This window comes from Pan paniscus, chromosome 4 (assembly GCF_029289425.2).
Source record: "Pan paniscus chromosome 4, NHGRI_mPanPan1-v2.0_pri, whole genome shotgun sequence".
In the NCBI taxonomy this organism is placed as follows: Eukaryota; Metazoa; Chordata; class Mammalia; order Primates; family Hominidae; genus Pan; species Pan paniscus.
This window is the reverse complement of record NC_073253.2, coordinates 76,098,899-76,119,319: the sequence shown is the minus strand read 5'-3', so window position 1 is coordinate 76,119,319 and position 20,421 is coordinate 76,098,899. Positions and strand designations below refer to the sequence as shown.

The 20,421-nt window shown below is 34.1% G+C and overlaps 1 pseudogene; it reads right to left on the bottom strand.

The window, feature by feature from the left end:
- LOC103785458 (beta-glucuronidase-like) overlaps positions 1-19,864 on the bottom strand; it is a 53,291-nt pseudogene extending 33,427 nt beyond the window's left edge.
- Positions 19,865-20,421: the final 557 nt, after the last annotated feature.

The following is a 20,421-nucleotide window of genomic DNA, read 5'->3' as shown; positions in this document are numbered from 1 at the left end:
TGACCTTGTCTCAGAAGGTAACATTCCAATCCTGTGGTGTTTTATTTCTTAGATGGGAGTCACTCAGCTTAGCCTGCCTTCAAGGGGAGGAGTATGAAGCTCCACTTCTTAAACTGAGAAGAATCAACAAATATGTAGATGTATATTTTTTTAACAGTATTACAGCTCATGAACCCATTTAAACCCATTTTAGAACTTTAAAGAAATATTTTAAAACGGAATTTTCAATTAAGCAGAAGAAATTGCCAGCTGTGGAACAGTGAACTTTATCGCTGAAATCACACACATATATACACACACACAGTGCAAACTCATACATGATCAAATCTATAATCTTATTACACAAAGTTTTGTGAGAGGAAAAATGCTTGACTTTTCAAAAGGGCTCATTTATTAAAAATAAAATTACCATTGTGTTCATTTTAGCTGCAACCTTTAAGCAATCAATGACTATATACTTGCTGTAATCATCCTTTAAAATTAGAATTATTGAAAAGCTTTATCACTGATGAATGAAAGAAAGTAATATTGATTTGTGGCCAAGAGAGATCATCTCAGGCAATAAACAGGTGCAGTCTTTGAAGGAATCATTTTATTTTATTACTTTCTGACATTATTGAAGCCAATTTTAAATAAATTCATCATGTTTTTAAATTTAATCACTTATTATTTTATCATACATTAGGTAAAGTTTCAATCTAAGTAACTCCTGGATAAAAAATGAAGTATATCAATTTACAATTACAAATACCCAAATTGTACAGGCATGCATTTTTCAATGACATTTATAAATTGTGTTTTGTTGTTTGTGCCTTGTGTTTGTTTTATTAATCAAATTAATTTATATAGATATATGTATGGAAATGAGACAGATATAACCAGTTCTCTATAAGTAAGCATTATTTAATGGAGTCTTTCCTTTCACTAATGATCATCAGGACAGCTAGGGAAGTGAGTTGAAATTTTCAGGCCATTAGGTTAATAGTTCTAGTAATTCTAGTAATGTTTCGACAGTCATAATATAAATGATACTATGTGGCTTGAATTAATGCATTTTCTTATGTAACAAATAATAAGACAATTTTTAAAAGTGGTAATTACTATTTTTAAATATCACAATTAAAAATAATGAAAGAAAAGAGGTTGTACATTGAGTAGCCATTACATTATCTTTAAACATATTTATTCTTCATTTCCTCTTTTCCCACCTTTTGGCTAAATCGTATGTTCTTTCTCTAACCTCACTTCTGTTTTATTACTCTCTGGGAAAGATTTTTATATAAAACATCTAAGCAATCAAACCTAACACAGGATGAATTTCTACACATTACTATACCCTCTGGTCACTATTTTTTTCTTCTCTTTATTGCCCATTTCCCTGTTCTTGAAACATTCCAATTATTTGCCTTCCATGACATTCTACTCTTACTTTTACTTTTCTGTCTCTGATTACTCATTTCCAGTTCCTTTTGTCATCTCCTTGTCTTCCTACACCTGCCAATTAAATTTGAATTTCCTCTGCATTTCATCTTATGTCTCCTTTTCTTCTGCCAAATTCTCTCCTTAGACAAATACAGTCATTCCCATGGTTTTATATCCCACTTATATTCAGGGGCTCTAGAATGTATAGCGCCAGGCCAAATCTATCTTAAGAACTTACTTTACTTAACCAATTACATCTGCATCTGCTCAGGATCATGTAACCCAGATCAGCATTTGGCTCTTTTGTAGACCCATTTTTTCTTTTCCTGGAAGTCTATTTTGACACCTACTTTCTGTCACTACCCACGTTTTAGCATTTAGCCTTGTCAATTTACTCTCATCCATATGTAACTCTATCCATTTTCTTCTATTATGAACAGCAGTTTGAGCCATCATGACCAATTTTGCAGTATCCCTTCTTAAATTAGCCTCCTGTTTCGCATTGGACATTTTCACCCCCCAGCAATTCCACAGATTTCATTCTCGGAAAAATATAAATGAAGAGTTACATTTTTCAATAGCCATAATCATTAAATTTCCATGCGTAAGAAAATGTTCAGAACAGTATCAGTGCATTTATAATAAAATTAAAAAACTTGACCCACAAATCTCTACTTGTCCTTCTAGTTTTATTTCGTCTCTCGTCAATCTCTACATTCTGATCACCACAATCTTTTAATTCATCTAGCTAAGCTCTCTCTTAATTTAGATTCTCTATACTTGCAATTTTGTCTACCCAGAAGTGTTTTCTTCCATCTTTGGATTGTTATTGCAAATCCATTGAATAGTTCTCATCTGAATTGTTTCTTCCTTGGGATGACTTATAAACACTTCATCCTACAGCCAAATCAGAAGACCAATATCAAAATCTTTCATCACATCCTAAATTTGCTTATATGTAATTATATGGCAAGAATCTCTTTGTCTTTATAATCATTATTCACTTATCTATGTTTTTTAAAAACTCTTCTATGTGGTGATGCTAAGCTCCATAATGTTGGACTTGTTACCTGTCTCAACTATCTTCCACACCTACCACAGTACCTGCTACATAGATGTATTCAATATATATTTTTAGAATTAGTAAATGATGAGCAAGCGTGTACTTTTGTTCTCTTTCATTACAGTGTTAGAAATGCTATTACAGCATTAGAAAAGATAATCAGAAAGAAAATTTAATAGATCATCAGAAAAAATCCCAAGACTTTGAGGCAAATGAGCCTACAAACACAGGTGGAATGGACTTGCAATTTACCAAGAAATAGGTTTGTCATACTTAGAAACCAACTGTATAAACATGTTTTTATCTATTAATAACTTCATTTTCCAAAACGCTCTACTTTATATGAGACAATTCTTGATGGAAATACCATTTGCTTCTAGGCTCGTTGCTTAAACATAAAGTTAAAAATCTTTGTATAGACACATAAAATTGTGGTGACTGCTTAACTTTGCAACTATAGTGCTCCTGAAATGCTCATTTAACCAGTCTGTGTTCCAGACCTACAAAACTTAGATGGTGCTAAAATTGCGCAAAAATTGTGTATTTCTTCTACAACTAACTTCTGATAAAAAGGGGGCAGAGAAGGTTAACTCTCTCCCCCTTTAGCTTTATTTGCTTAGTGAATTTCTACAAAACATAATTTAAGTGCTATATTTTTCCAAGGTTTTAATAAGGAAATAAAAACCGCAATAGGTATCTTAAGCAGAAAGTGCATTTCATACATATACAATAGGAAGAGCTAAAATAACTAAAGTAGCTGTGGCATGGAGGAAGGTTTTGAGTTCTTGAATTCAAAGGCACGCAATCATTTCTGCAATCCTGGGTCAAAAAGATGCTCCTACTATTAAAACTTTAAGCTTCTTATGCCCATGAAACTGGGGATTAGGCACGAGGATATTGAATCCTACCACTTCCACTACTTCTGAACTATTGTCTCCATGATTTCACTTGCCAGAATCAACAATAGCAAGACAGGCTTTGATCTCTTCCATTTTTCTAAGTCTGATTCTTATGCAAACAATGGGTAAGTGGTCTAAGCTGCATTCATAAAACTGGCTCAAGGGAAGCTGCATTGCTTGTTTTGTTTTGTTTTAATTTTCTAACCTCTTCAAAGAGTGGAACGAAAGTTGACGAAACCTGTCCAACAGTCTACCACACACCTTCCATGAAAGGTTCCCCAACACCTCCAACAGAATAATGTAAACACACGCTGGAACCTGTATTACTCTCGCACCATAACACTTCCCACACTTCCCACAATACTTTTTCTCTTCATGGGAATATCCTTCCAAAACATGCTGATATCTCCTAAGCATTATTCATCTGTCGAATTTTCCCACCTATTGTAAGGTCTTCCAATTGTTAGGTTCTTAATAAATATATTTTAAATTATTAAAATTCTGAACTAATGGGTAATCAACTGTACAACCCGAATTGCTGATTCGCATACAGCTGAAGTCCCTCCTCAAAACTTCTGTAATACATGAAACTTAGGCAAATGGTTGGGTCATTACCATATATTACTTTATATTTTTATTTATCAGTATATGTGATTACAGTTATGCTTATGTTAATTGATATGTATATGTTAACTTTTATACATATGTACATTGTATTATTTTGTTACATAGCACAGCATTTTGTACTCAAAAAGTGACCAATAATAATAAGCTGCATACTTTGGGAAGCATTGCAGGCTAGTCATACAGTTTTTGTTTCTTTTTTTTCCCTGCAGCCTGACAACCTTTTTAGTCATTCACTAAACCTCTCTCAGCTTCAGTTTCTTCATCTGCAACATATAGCAAATAATAAAACTTAACTCAGATGGTTCTAGTGTGAAATAATACAGAGTAAATGTGCCACCAAATACAAACCAATGGCTTGATTGACATAACTCACTGCTCATTTTCTTGAAATGATTCCAAGTATTTTCCAGACAAGCACACACTGAGGGAATTCGTCACCACTAAACGAGTCCTATGAGAAATACTCAAAGGTGTCCCAAACACAAAAATGAAAGGTCAACATTCATCATCATCAAAACACATGAAAGTGGCAAACTCATAGGTCTTGTAAAACAGTCACACAAAGTAGGAAGAGAAATCAAATAGCAACACAACAGATTTCCACCAAACCACAAAGACAAAGAGACAGACAGAAAGAAAAACAAAAAACAACAACAAAATAACCCCAAAGAACTTATAAAACAAGTAGAAAACAAATAGCAATATGGCAGAAAGAAAACCTCATGTATTAATATTAACCTTGAATGTAAATGAATTAAACATTCCACTTAAAATATATAGATTGATAGATATTGGGCCAGGTGCAGTTGCTCACACCTGTAATCCCAGCACTTTGGGAGGCCGAGGTGGGTGGATCACGAGGGTCAGGAGTTCGAGGCCAGGCTGGCCAACATAGTGAAACCCTATCTCCATTAAAAACACAAAAATTAGCCAGGCGTGGTGGCCGGCACCTGTAATCCCATCTACTTGGGAGGCTGAAGCAGGAGAATCGCTTGAACCTGCAAGATGGAGTTTGCAGTGAGCCAAGATTGCGCCACTGCACTCCAATCTGGATGACAGAGTGAAACTCCATCTAAAAGTAAAAAAAAAAAAGAAAGGTAGATTGATGGAATGAACTAAAAAATGATCCAAAAATATTATGCTTACAAGAAACATATAGACACATACAGACTGAAAAGTAAAGACACATACAGATTTAAAGTAAATGGGTGAAAAAAGATACTCCATGTAATGGAGACTAAAAGCAAGCAGGAATAGCTATACTTATATCAAGTAAAACAGAACTTAAATCTAAAACAGTATAACAATGACAAAGGAAGTCATTACATAATGATAAAGGGATCAATTCAGCAAGAGGATATAACAATTCTAAACACGTATGCATCCAACACTAGACCACCAAGATTCATAAAATAAATATTACTAGACATAAAAAAGGAATAGACAGCAATACGATAATACTGGGGGACTTTACCATCTCACTCACAGCATTAAATGTTATCATCAAGACAGAAAACAAATAAACCTAAGACTTAAATTCAACCTTAGATGAAATAGACCTAACTGACATTTACAGAAAATTCTACCCAGCAACTACAGAATATACATTCTTAATAAAACCGCAATTTCACCCAACAATCCCACTACTGGAGATCTACCCAAAGGAGAACAGATAATTATATGAAAAAGGTATCTGCACCCATATGTTTATCACAGCACTATTCACAATAGCAATGTGTCCCTCAGTGGATGATTAGATTAATAAATCTGGCATATATGCGCTATAGAATACTATTCAGCTATACAAAAGAATAAAATCATGTCTTTTGTAACAACATGGATGTAACTGGTCATTATTTTAAGTGAAACAAATCAGACACAGAAAGACAAATACTGCATGTTCTCACTTATAACTGGAAGCTAAATAATGTATACACATGGACATAGAATGTGGAATGATAGACAACAGAGACTTGGAAATTTCAGGAGGGTGGGAGGAGGGGATGATGAGAAATTATGTAATGAGTACAATGTACATTTTTCAGGTGATGTATATTCTAAAACCCTTACTTCAATACTATGTACTTTATGGAGGTAATAAGATTATATTTGTATCCCATAAATTTACATAAATAAAAAATTGCCTTCTGTACTTACTTTAGCCCAGTTATTGTTAGGTTCAACATTCAGCACTTTACTTAAATTTTCTGTAGCTTTCTGGACCTTTTTTTGATATTTATATATAGTAGTGTGGCACAGAAGTGCTAATATTTACCAAAATAAAAGTTATATTTTTAATTAAAAATTAATTAAAAGGTTGTAGAATCTCAGGATGGAATGCAGACTGTTACAAATTTATTTATCTAGCTCTATTATGAACCATACAAAATAACTTCAGTGAGGGACTTAAGGGAAAGGGTGCTAGTCAAAGTGATATTGAAAGTGAGTGCAGTCTCTTAAGATGAAAGGCAAAAGAAACTTGTACGAAGGCATTTAATTTAGTTGATAAAGATGTTCTTCTACTAAGGGCAGGTTATCAATTCTGGTACAGCTATATACATATACTGGAAGTGAACAATTAACTAAATAGATGTCACAAAATAAGAGTCAGGATTTTTATTGTTGGAGTGGGGGTTTAGAGATACAGGAAGGCATTGATGCTTGCGGGACTAGGTTAGAGGTAGTGACATCAGTAAGAACCCATGTTTAGCTTAATATAGACATAGATGGTGATATGGTTTACATTTTGTCCCCTCTCAAACCTCTTGTCCAATTGTAATCGCCAGTGTTGAAAGAGGGGTCTAGTGGGAGGGGATTGGATTATGGGGGCAGATTTCCTCCTTGCTGTTCTTGTGATAATGATTTAGTTCTCACACAATCTGGTTGTTTAAAAGTGTGTAGCATCTCCCCCTTAGTTCTCTTCCTCCTCCTCCAGCCATGTAAGATGTGCCTGCTTCCTCTTTGCCTTCTGCTATGACTGTACGTTTTCTGAGGCTTCCCCATCCTTGCTTCCTGTACAGCCTGTGGAACTGTGAGGCAATTAAAGCTCTTTTCTTTATAAATTACCTAGGATCAGGTAGTTCTTTATAACAATGGGATAATGGACTAATATAGATGTTTACATATAGAAATATTTAAAGATATGTGTCTACATATGTGTAAGAATATACATTGTTTCTTTGCTCTCTCATCTTAGAGAGCTATGAAAAAATTGATACTCCCTTAGCTATAGGCACAGCTAGCACTTAAATATTGATTTCATATATAGAAAGCAGGGCGTCTTTGAAAGTGGCTGATTCTAATCATATATAGAAAGCAGGGCGTCTTTGAAAGTGGCTGATTCTAAGAATGGGGAAGAAAATACACAAGATGAGCCTGGGACATCCTCTAGTGCCAGAAATTATGAAAATACTAACAAAAATCTATTTGTGAGATATGTCAAACAAGCACAGGGGCCAAGTGAAAGGTCTTTCAATTTCTAGAATAATTTTAGCAACACAATACATTAATTGGTATTATATTTGGATTATACCCAAAAATGTAATTTTCCTTAGTCCATATTGATATCAATAAATGACTGAATAAACAAATGAATGAGATAAAAGAGGTAAATCTCCTCTGCAAATAATTTACATATGTATTCCAACTAAAGGAAGTCAGCTCTTAAAGACATCTTAAGCAATACTGCAACTGAATTAGCTTTCCAAAGATACTGTCACAATTCATCTATTCCAAGACCTATACATTTCATATTTTAATATCTCCTGAAAATATAATGCATTTTACAATTCAGTGGTATGTCTTAGTTTAATTAGCCACAATGCGAATTACTTGCTTAACGGGACATAAAATAGTGCATTATACAATCTATGGGCTCTTGGACTCAAGAAAATACGATAGAAAGGAGTTTATGTTAGAGTCTGCACAGTGACTAAAGATCAGAGCAGAAAGCAGATTCTAGAACAGTCACATTTGTGGCAGTCACTGGTCTCGGCATGCAACAAAATTCAAAGTAAATAGTGGTAAGGTGGGAAATGGACAAAGCTATGTAGCTAGAATCAGAAGTCTTTGAAATCAAAACATCAAGATTCAAACTATTTAGGGGCAGTGGGGCTGACGTGGTGACCGTGGGCCTGATCAGATAAAATCTTTACAAAGAAACAGTAGCTCTCAGACTCACCTCCTGAGACAGAGTTGTTCTGAGGGGAAAATGGGTAAGTTTCTACAGTAACATACAGTACTTAAACATACAGTAAGATACAGTACTTAAAGCCCTGACCTGTCCAGTTCCCAACACATCTTTCTTGATGGGGATCTAAATGTCACCTTTTGGTTTTATTTTTGTGTTTTTCTCATCTAAGCTCTGAGAGCAAAGCCTGACAGGGTGAGCCCCTGAAGTGTGTTCATGTCTTAAGAGTGTCCAGAAGCCACATAGGGAGTGTGCAAGTTTTTCATTTTCATGCCAGGGACAATGTCTCTCTTTATTGAGCTAATGGCAAGGTATGCGCCTCAGAATATGTACAGTTTGAACATATTTGCATCTTCCCTTTAATTAACTGTGAAATCTGTGAGGCTAATGAGAAGAAAATTGATGGGTAGTCGGTGGAAGAATTTTTTTTTCATTGTCATATCTTCAACTTTCCTGGGGTATAATAAGAGATGCACAGTCAATTCAGTATACTTGAAATGTGTGATGTGGTCAAATTTGAGATATATATATATATATGTATATACTTTTAGAAATATCACTACATTCACAACCATCATTATGAAAAGTTTTCTTGTGCACCTCAGTAATCAGTCTCTCCCTCCATGCTGTCTCCAGGCAGCCATTTGATTTTCCATCAGGTAACATGAGTGAGAAGAAAATGTTTGTTGCAAGCTATTGAAATTTTGTGGTTGTTCACTTTTTAGAAACTCTTTGGAATTTTCTTTCTCATATCTTTATTAACATATAAAGTGTCTGTTTGGCATACTTTCAGATAATGTAAATAATATACTCAGCAATTGTTTTGTGCTGGGCTTCCATTTAATCTTTCAAGATCATATGGATTTTTATAGCTTTATATGTTGTGTTTGGCATCTTAAGCTCACTATCTACCTACTGACTCTTAAATCCCAAACTCTAAAGAGGTTCTGAAGATTCCAAACAATGGCTTGATAGCTTAAAGTAAAAAAAGCTCAGGATAACTCAAATTTTGTGACTTAGCATGCTTGAGAAAGTTTTTTTTTTTTTTTTAAGACAGAGTCTCACTCAGTCACCCAGGCTGGAGTGCAGTGGCGGGATCTCGGCTTACTGCAAACTCCGCCTCCCGGGTTCACGCCATTGTCCTGCCTCAGCCTCCTGAGTAGATGGGACTAAGGCGCCCGCCACCATGCCCGGCTAATTTTTTTTTTGTATTTTTTAGCAGAGACGGGGTTTCACCGTGTTATCCACGATGGTCTCGATCACCTGACCTCGTGATCTGCCCACCTTGGCCTCCCAAAGTGCTGGGATTACAGGCGTGAGCCACCTCGCCCGGCCTTGAGAAAGTGCATTTAAGCTCCTTCCTAAATGAATGATTATTTAGTCTTGCAGTGTCCATAATTTCTTTAGGTCACTTACGGAAGTCTCAAACTTGTCTGTAACACCTGATAATAACTTCCAGTACTATTCTAAAATGTAGATTTACTTTATCACATTTTCTTCTAACTTCTACTTGCCCCTGTTATAACAATCTTCATTCTTCTTTTGTACTTATATTTTCTCCTTTTAAAACTCAATATCTAGGTCCTCTCTTATAATTGTGCTTAAAATTCATCCTGCAGTAGTGTCAGAGCAGGGTTTCTCAAAGTCATTGTGGGGAACTATCGTGTACACTGTAAGATGATTAGCAACATCCCTAGCCTCGACCACCAGATGCCAGTAGCACACTCTCTCTTTCACAGTTTTTTTTTTTTTTAATCAGAAATATCTGCACACATTGACAAATGTCCACCGGATGGGAAGAAGAATGTGGGGTGTAAAATTCCCATTTTTGAGACCCACTTGCTTAGAATGTATTAAAGACCTATAATTGAAAATACCTTGGCAAAATCTCCCAAAATTGTCTCTCAAAATAACAGTATATACAGTGTAACATACACAACATCCTGTTATACTAATGAAAAAATCTAAGAAAAACTCTATATGATGATATTTAGATATTACAGTCACTATATTAACTATTAGGATAATGTGCCACTAATTCCCAATCGTCACTGCTTTCATGTAGTGCTTGCTCCATATTGTCTTAATGTTAATCCTTAACATACACGGCCTAACATATTTATTGATGTGAAAGTTTTTGTTTTATTTTCAAAAACACGGTCTCAACCAGGGGTGATTTTCACTACCAGGGACAATTTGTCAATGTTTAGAGACAATTTTAGTTTTTACTGCTGTAGGTAGTGGAGTGTGCTATTCACATCCGGTAAGTTTAGGGCAGGAAAACTGGTAAACCTCCTATAATACGAGGCTAGAGCCCATAACAAAATTATCAGGTCCAAAAATGTCAATAGTATTGAAGGTGAGACAATTTCTAGGGAGATATTACACCTTGATATTCTCATTTAATATGCTGGTAATGTAATCCAGCATTTTTCCAAAAATGAGAATAGCCTGGTGGCCTTAAATGTCATTGCTTTACTCTTACTTACATTGGACTAAAGAATGAGATCAAATGCAGCTGAATAATTTGGATATTTAAAGCAATAACATTTTTCACTAACGCACATAGGCTTAATGCCTGGGTGACAAAATAATCTGTATACCTATTTACCTATAGGTTTACCTATATAACAAACCTGCACATATACCCCTGAACTGAAAATAAAAATTAATAAATAAAGTAATTACATTTGTTTAGAAATAAAATAAATTTAGAAATGGAAAATATTGTTGAAAATATTCTAAGAATTTTAAATTTATACATTAAAATAAAAATAATCTGAATATTATTACTAATAGAAAATCTTTGTCTTGATCTCAAATTCCAAGTAGAATATCTTTAGACTATCTCTAGCAATAGCTAACAGAATAAGATTTACAAACCTTGACAGATCATTTTTCATGCCTGTGTCATTTTAAAATGAATTGATGGCTGTTAAAACTTAATTTAGTTTGAGTCTCTTCCGGATCATATATATAGTTTTACAGACAGCCATGTTCAATGAAATTATAATATGTAACACAAGAAATATGCCAGATGTAAAGTAAGAATCTCTTTTAAACGCTCTGATATTCAAAAATCTTTATCAGATTTCCTAAACTAACGATTTTAAACAAAACCTTTTAGTTAAGAAAGCATTGGTCTCAATAGTAAATCTGCCAATATGAATTGCTGCATTTTATTTTTGAATTTTCTAAAGGACATCTGCCAGAGTAATTAGATATAAAATCCTGCATGCAGTCTAATATTAGATGAAAAGTTTAAACTACCAATGATACAATATTGATGCACAGAGGAATGAATTGATTTTTTATGTTATTCTCAAATTGAAAGTCAATCTTTTTATAAAATAAATTAAATTTATAAATAAATCCAAATAGTGATATTTTAGCTCACTTTTGACAGTAGGTTTTCAGTTTCTGATGTTAACAATGGCATAATTATGATTTGTTGAATGACTTTAAAGTGATCGGATAAGGAAATAATTAGGGTTTGCAGTAGCTGGAGAAAGAAAAAAAAGAAATATTTTGATATTGCATACTCAATATGGCACATACTACGTCATAGGCTTTAATATCAGTTGACTACTCTCTTTAGAAGGAGTACGGTTTGACCTAGACCAGTTTATTTATTCATTTTTGTAATAATTTTTCCTCATTCTCTTTGACACATTGGTTAACCTAAAATTACTGTGTTGCTTAGGACACTGACTAAAAATCGTAGTCTTTCAGTTTGTGGCTGCTCACAGGATTTTTTTTTTTTGCTTTGGCTTACTAAATAATCTTTCATTGGAGTTAAAACAACAAAGCTAGTAAAGATATATAAATCAATGCCAAAAAAAAGGAGACAGGCCTACTTATATGCCATTATCTTCTGTTATTGCCATTGGATAGAAGACAGACATTATCATTTTTAATCAATTGTATACTTCATAAATATGATACAACAGATATTTTTACTTCCAAGATTATACATAGAGTTTTTATGATTCCTTTGTGAGTGTGAACTATATAGCTGTCCCTAAAACATAATTCAGAACAGAAAGGTTTTATTTTTAATTATATAATTTTCTTGCCCAAGTTATATGGATTCATAGGTTACAGAATGTATAACAATATACATTTTTTGCATTTTTTAATTTACTATATAATTTATTTGTGAAACCAAATTTGATATACAACTATGTAAACCATTAAATATGATTTGGATTAAAATAATCTTAACAGACAAATCCAAAAACACTGCATTTTATTATTTCTATTTCTAATGTTACCTCCAGGTTTAAACTCCCCTAAGTAATTGACTCTACCTATTATGTTTGTGTTTTGAAACATCACTCTATATTGTAACAAAAAGAAAAATGACACAATTAGTTTCATATATGTACACAAAAATTTTCAGTTTTAAATAAGGAAGTATAGTTTTGAAATTTAAAAAAGTAAATGTTATAATATTTTCTCAAATAATTTACTACTCATATTCCCATTGCTTAGTTTCATTAATTTTTACACTCACATTTTACATATCCAAGATATATTTCTAGCTTTATTTTCTGAATGAACTGCTAGGATCTTAGATGAGTTTATTATTTTGCACGAGGTGCCACTGCTTGATACCTGATTGTGTGTATACCCCTTTTTTTTATATACTTTTAAGTTTTAGGGTACATGTGCACAATGTGCAGGTTAGTTACATATGTATACATGTGCCATGCTGGTGTGCTGCACCAATTAACTCCTCATTTAGCATTAGGTATATCTCCTAATGCTATCCCTCCCCCCTCCCCCCACCCCATAACAGTCTCCAGAGTGTGATGTTCCCCTTCCTTTGTCCATGTGTTCTCATTGTTCAATTCCCACCTATGAGTGAGAACATCCGGTGTTTGGTTTTTTGTCCTTGCGATAGTTTACTGAGAATGATGATTTCCAATTTCATCCATGTCCCTACAAAGGACATGCACTCATCATTTTTTATGGCTGCATAGTATTGCATGGCATATATGTGCCACATTTTCTTAATCCAGTCTATCACTGTTGGACATTTGGATTGGTTCCAAGTCTTTGCTGCCCAAGGTAATTTATAGATCCAATGCCATCCCCATCAAGCTACCAATGACTTTCTTCACAGAATTGGAAATAACTACTTTAAAGTTCGTATGGAACCAAAAAAGAGCCCGCATCGCCAAGTCAATCCTAAGCCAAAAGAACAAAGCTGGAGGCATCATGCTACCTGACTTCAAACTATACTACAAGGCTACAGTAACCAAAACAGCACGGTACTGGTACCAAAACAGAGATATAGATCAATGGAACAGAACAGAGCCCTCAGAAATAACACTGCATATCTACAACTATCTCATCTTTGACAAACCTGAGAAAAATAAGCAATGGGGAAAGGATTCCCTATTTAATAAATGGTGCTGGGAAAACTGGCTAGCCATATGGAGAAAGCTGAAACTGGATCCCTTCCTTACACCTTATACAAAAATTAATTCAAGATGGATTAAAGACTTAAACATTAGACCTAAAACCATAAAAACCCTAGAAGAAAACCTAGGCATTACCATTCAGGACATAGGCATGGGCAAGGACTTCATGTCTAAAACACCAAAAGCAATGGCAACAAAAGCCAAAATTGACAAATGGGATCTAATTAAACTAAAGAGCTTCTGCACAGCAAAAGAAACTACCATCAGAGTGAACAGGCAACCTACAGAATGGGAGAAAATTTTCGCAACCTACTCATCTGACAAAGGGCTAATATCCAGAATCTACAATGAACTCAAACAAATTTACAAGAAAAAAACAAACAACCCCATCAAAAAGTGGGCAAAGGACATGAACAGACACTTCCCAAAAGAAGACATTTATGCAGCCAAAAAACACATGAAAAAATGCTCACAATCACTGGCCATCAGAGAAATGCAAATCAAAACCACAATGAGATACCATCTCACACCAGTTAGAATGGCAATCATTAAAAAGTCAGGAAACAACAGGTGCTGGAGAGGATGTGGAGAAATAGGAACACTTTTATACTGTTGGTGGGACTGTAAACTAGTTCAACCATTGTCGAAGTCAGTGTGGCGATTCCTCAGGGATCTAGAACTAGAAATACTATTTGACCCAGCCATCCCATTACTGGGTATATACCCAAAGGATTATAAATCATGCTGCTATAAAGACACATGCACACGTATGTTTATTGTGGCACTATTCACAATACCCCATTCTTTAGACTTTTAAAATCAATACCCACTCTTCCCCACGAACGAGAGAAAGTAAAAACAACTAAGAGTGGATTTCTATATCACGATGACTCATTTTCAATAGAACACTACCATAGGTCAAATGGATGAATGCACAAATAATGAATGGATTAATATCTTTTATATAATCATGTGCCACATAACAACGCTTACATCAATAAGAGACAGCATGTAAAACAATGGCTCATTAAGATTATAATAGGGTTGAAAAATTGCTATCACCATTATAGATTGATCACTCTATGAAGTTTGCACAGTAAGATAATCACCTAGCCACACACTTCTCAGAACATATCCTCATTGCTAAGTGACACAAGGCTATATTTCATTTAATGATTGCGTAAATATTTGTTGAGAAAAATCTGCACTCTAAGTACCAGGATAAAAGAGATTAATAATAAATTAATGATTAAATGCACCATGATCAATCTTATCATTGAGGTCTATATGCTACATTTGGATTACATCATAAAGGCAGAGGTTAATCATCGCAACTTACACAACAGGATACAGAGTGGATCAGCAGATAATTACATAATAGAATACAGTTTGTAACCTGCAAGATGCATTAGAATTAATTAGAATCAAACCATATGTGTGACTTTGGTTTAAATGTGCAAAACCTATTAATATAGATATAGCCAGGACATTTCTATTGTGTGTGTGTATATATATATATGTGTATATATATATGTATATATACATATATATGTGTGTGTATATATATGTATATATACATATATATAGTGTGTGTGTATATATATATATATATATATATTTTGTGTGTGTGTGTGTGTGTGTGTGTGTGTGTGTGTGATGAAGTTTCGCTCTTGCTGCCCAGGCTGGAGTGCAATGGCATGGTTTCAGCTCACTGCAACCTCCGCTTCCAAGGTTCAAGCAATTCTCCTGCCTCAGCCTCCCAAGTGGCTGGAATTACAGGGGCCAACCACCACACCAGGCATATCTTTGTATTTTTAGTAGAAACTGCTTTCACCATGTTGGCCAGGCTGGTCTCGAACTCCTGACCTCAAGTGATCTAACCCCTCGGCCTCCCAAAGTGCTGGGATTACAGGTGTGAGTCAGTGTACCCAGTTTGTCTTTATAAATCTTATAGAAATATTTAACTTTTAAAATCAACCACACACAATTAAGACTTTGATAAAAGTAATTAAGAAGTAAAGCAATGGAAAAAGCAATTTTTAAAAACATATATGAATGATTGAAAGCCAGGAGTAAAATTAAGAATTGTATTAAAATATCAGTATTAAAATTAGCTATATAAATATTTAATTAATGCAGCTAAATTGTTAACAAACAAAATTTACAGAAGAAAAGTATGTTAACATTACTGAATCATCTTAAAATCTTATTAAAATTTAAAGTTCTTCTAAACTGAAATTATATCACAGAAAAAAAAATGTCACCTTAAAAAGTTTAGGATTAGAAATACATAATTATTTTTAAATATAGTCTTTATATATTAATTATATTTCATTAATGTCTTACTTATTTCTTGAATAAACTTTTTTCATGATACTATTTAAGTGCCACATTCTACAATAATATGGAAAACAATTCTACAAAATGTGGCATACAGTAATTTATAGGTAGTATAGCACACCTTTTATCTCTTTATAGCAAAAACATAATGTGTAAATTAATATAACACTAAGTCCCATATTGTCATTTTTTGTCAAAGAGCTATCTCCTTGAAAACCATCATCCTCAGATGCACCTCTAACTTAAAAAGACCTTAGAAACTGTAACAATTGTAAATGCATTATAACTTAAAGAGATATTATCTTCACATTAGAGGCTAACAGGCTTATACCTACTGATAGCTGACAAGTATTATAGGAATCCTGGCAGGCAAATTGTTGCATAAAAATTATGTAATTTACTAACTGTAAAATAACCTTTAGAGTTTAGAATCAGTCAAATAAGTAGAACAGACAATTGTTATCAAAGCCATATAAATGGCTATTAAAATTATTTTTTGCTACCCTCATTTTATCTCTGAAGAGACATCTTGTTAAAAAATGAATAATAGACACATATAAATACCTAATTACAAGCAGAGTTAAGATTAAAATTCAGCCTCATTAGGGGTGGGATAGAAATCAGTACACTAAAGAATATTTTGGTGCAGGTAGTTTGTTTCAAATGATTCAACCTTCAACATTACTTCACTTAAATTTTAGCAAACTTTCTGCTATAATTAAGCATACAGACCTATGACACTAGACATATGTCCTGTGTAAGCCTGGGCTAGGGGAGCTCTATTAAATACTTACATAAACCCCAAAGATGTCCTAAGAAATAAAATTTGGAAAAACTTTGATGTGCTACAGCACGGATTTTCTCATACAGCAACAGAGCAGACACTTGAATGAAGTTATACTCCTGCTTTCCACCTCCCTGTCAAAACAATAAAAAAGGCCACAGGCCTGTGGTTCTGGCCTCCAGGGAACTGGTGGCTTCTTTAACCCACACTGCTGCTGCTGAATCCCATTTAGGTTTAGGGTTTATTTTGTATATACCTTTGTACAGGCTAAATGCTGGTCTAGTTGAAAATCAACATAAAACAACCTTAATAGCATCTCATTTTATTGTGACTTTACTTTTTGTGTTGTTTTGTGTTTTACTTTTGGAGACAGAGTCTTACTCTGTCACCAAGGCTGGAGTGCAGTGGCATGATTATGGCTCAACCTCCAGGCTCAAGTGACCCTCCCACTTCAGCCACCTGAGTAGCTGATACCACAGGAACATGCCACCACATAAGGCTAACTTAAAGAACATTTTTTTAGATGGGATCTCACTATGTTGCCCAGGCTGATCTTGAGCTCTTTGCCCCAAGCAATCCTCCCACCTTGGCCTCCCAAAGTGCAGGGATTATAGGTGTGAGCCACTATGCCAGGCCTCTCTCATGACTTTAAACTTGAACATGCTTTTGTGCTGTGGCCGAGTTTAGGATCCCAACCAGCCTGTGATTACTGTGGTCACCACACGGATTCCCTCTTGTTCCATCTTTTATATTCCATCTTCTCACTCTCATAACTGTGTGGATAGTAAAACAATTATCCATACAGGTAGATATTGGCAGAGAAAATCACAAAATGTTTTAATGAGCAAACACTTTGGGGATGGTAATAATCTTTCTACCACCTTCATTGTCTTGTTTAAGTATCTCTACATTCTTCTTTAAAAATTAGGAATATATCTTTCTTGCTCTTTCGTTGTTGTTGAACACTAGAAGGGGATATTCCTTAATTCTCCATAGCTAAGGACAGTACAGCACAATATTCCATTCAGCAGGTGAAGTCAGAATGAATGAATGCATTTCAATCAGCAAACTGCTGGTTGTGTTGCAACTCCTAGTTATGATGTTTTGTGTACTTTGAAGGGCTCCCATTAATTAAGGTATTTCTTATAAGCATTTAGAAAGATTTTTTTTCTTGGCATGCGACTTGAAAATTTGTCCTGATGTTTTCCCTGTGACAATGTTTTGTGAATTGTAACTCAGCCACTTAAGTGGCTCCTCATAATAAAGCCACATGGTACCCATGTACACATATTTAACAAATCTAAGAAGTGGTTCTCAACCTAATCTCTAGAGGAGGTCGTTCTTGTTCATTTTCAATAACTATGTTGAAGAATAGATTCTAAAAAGCTATCACTAAATTTTCGAATATGTTTTGAAATTTGTGTCCACAAAATCTATAAATCAATAAATGTACAGAATAGAGCATAATAATCCAATTAACGAATTTAAGATGTCATCTAAGCAGGAATGAATGCAATAAATAGGCCTTCTTACTTCAAAATCAACTGCAGAGGTAATGCATTGCCACTAGAATTGTGTGCTGTGTTGGTAATAAATTAACAAAAACTTTGGGGACAAGAAAAATCTGCAAATAAAATGGTGTGTCATTTGTGAAATATAATCACAAAAATGTTCAGATTTTTATAATTAACAGAAAAATTATTGTTTTTATTATCTCCAGTGTTTAACAGACACTATTCATGTATACATACAACATTCTTATAATAACTCTTGTGTCCATGTAAATAGCAGTCTTGCCAAAAAGAATTGATTATCATGTAGTAGTCTGTAAGTGTTTTCATGCATAGGCTGCAACCTTTTAGAGTGCTATTCTAATAAATTATTAATATTAACTTGATGAATACAATTCTAAGACATTTCATTTGAGGATATGTTTATTAACTATTAGGTTGGTACAAAAGGCATTGCGTTTTTTGCCACTACTTTCAATAAAAAATAGAACCAGCATTTAGAAATCTACTTTCAGAAACTTAATAAAATGAGAATTTGTCCTCTTTTACATATAGGAAGCCTGCATAATAAGCATTCTGTTGCTAGTACATAAGCTTCCCATTTTCATCAGGAACCTATACACTTACATTTCTCTTTTACTAACTTCAATGCATGACTTCTATCTTCAAGGTGATTTCATGCTTCTAGCCACCATGTCTGTACTCCAGGACAGCAGCAGAAAGTGTAGAAAAATAAAAAAGACATACCTCCCTAATGAGTCAACTGCACTTAAGGAGCCATCCCAGAAGTTTCACACGGCTTATTTTAATACAGCTATATCCAGATGCAAGGAATGCTGGGAAATGTGGTATTGTGCGCAGCTAAAGTTGGGATTATGTTAATGAAAATGAAAACATGAACACTGGAAGGTTAAAAGCAATCTCTCATGACATATACAATACAGAAATTAAATTAAATCTTTAAGCAATGTGATAAACCTATGGAATGTTAACAGGCAAAAATAGCAACATTAAAAATTGCAGTGAGGGAATAAGGTATGATTCGTTTGTAGATGGTTTGTGTGTCATTAATCTAGGCAAAAAGTGATAAACTCCTCTAACAGTGACCAAATGTATAAAAGAAATAGTAATACACACTATGGCTAACAACATTCCATTTTGGCCTATTTACTGTTGTTAAGTCTCTATGGTTAGCATCAGAAATGTACAGTTTTGATAGCCTATGACCTCAACATGTTCAGTTTGATAGTAGAAAGGACAACATAAAGACAAACCAATCAACAAATAAGAATAAAAACTGTTAAAAAAGGACAATATTATCATAAGAACATAAGGATGTGATAATGTATTTGATATATCATTTATTTATTGTTTTATAGTTTGATAATACATATAAATTTACTGCTCCTTCAATGTTAGAATCAATAGAATCATAGCAGAAGTAATTAAGCAGATAAAGATCAAAATGTCACCTTTATTACTTACTGTTTGAAAAATAGTCTAAGGCTGGTTTTACAGGGTTGCTCCTATCCATCACCTGATGTGAAGTTTCTTAGGAAGCTTCAGGACTACACCAAAGAAGCAGAACCTGCTCTTTCACTCTGTTGCATTGTGTGGAGTGCAGGCCATCATGACTGCTCTCTACAAGAAAAAGAAAGGAAACAATTAAGAAACGCACAAAAGTTTGTGAATTGAGAATCGCAAAATAGGTATGAAATTGGTTAGCTTTCTAAATTCACCAATCTCATAACTAACACCTGTCCCCATGCAGTGAATGAGTAAAGGATGGACAGACTCCATAATGATTATTCTAGGGAAAGCCTTCTGAGTAGAAAGAGGAGAGTTTTGCAAACAGTTTTGTATAGTTTACTCTTGTTTATGCACTGATAATAAATAAGAGTTCCTAAAATTCTCTCTAGAACTCTAGGTAAATGATATTTCACTGCCCATGCTGTGTGACCTTCATGTCCCATCTGCCTAGACTGTAAATATGCTTTCTGAATTTTAAAAGAATTAGTATACTATGCTTACATTAAGCAAAAAAGTACCCTTATTATGCAGGATCAAGTAACACTCTAAAGATTCATGTTTATGAAAAAACACTGATGATTCTATTTTATTATGTGTCTTCTAAAGAGAAAAATACTTGTGCTCTGC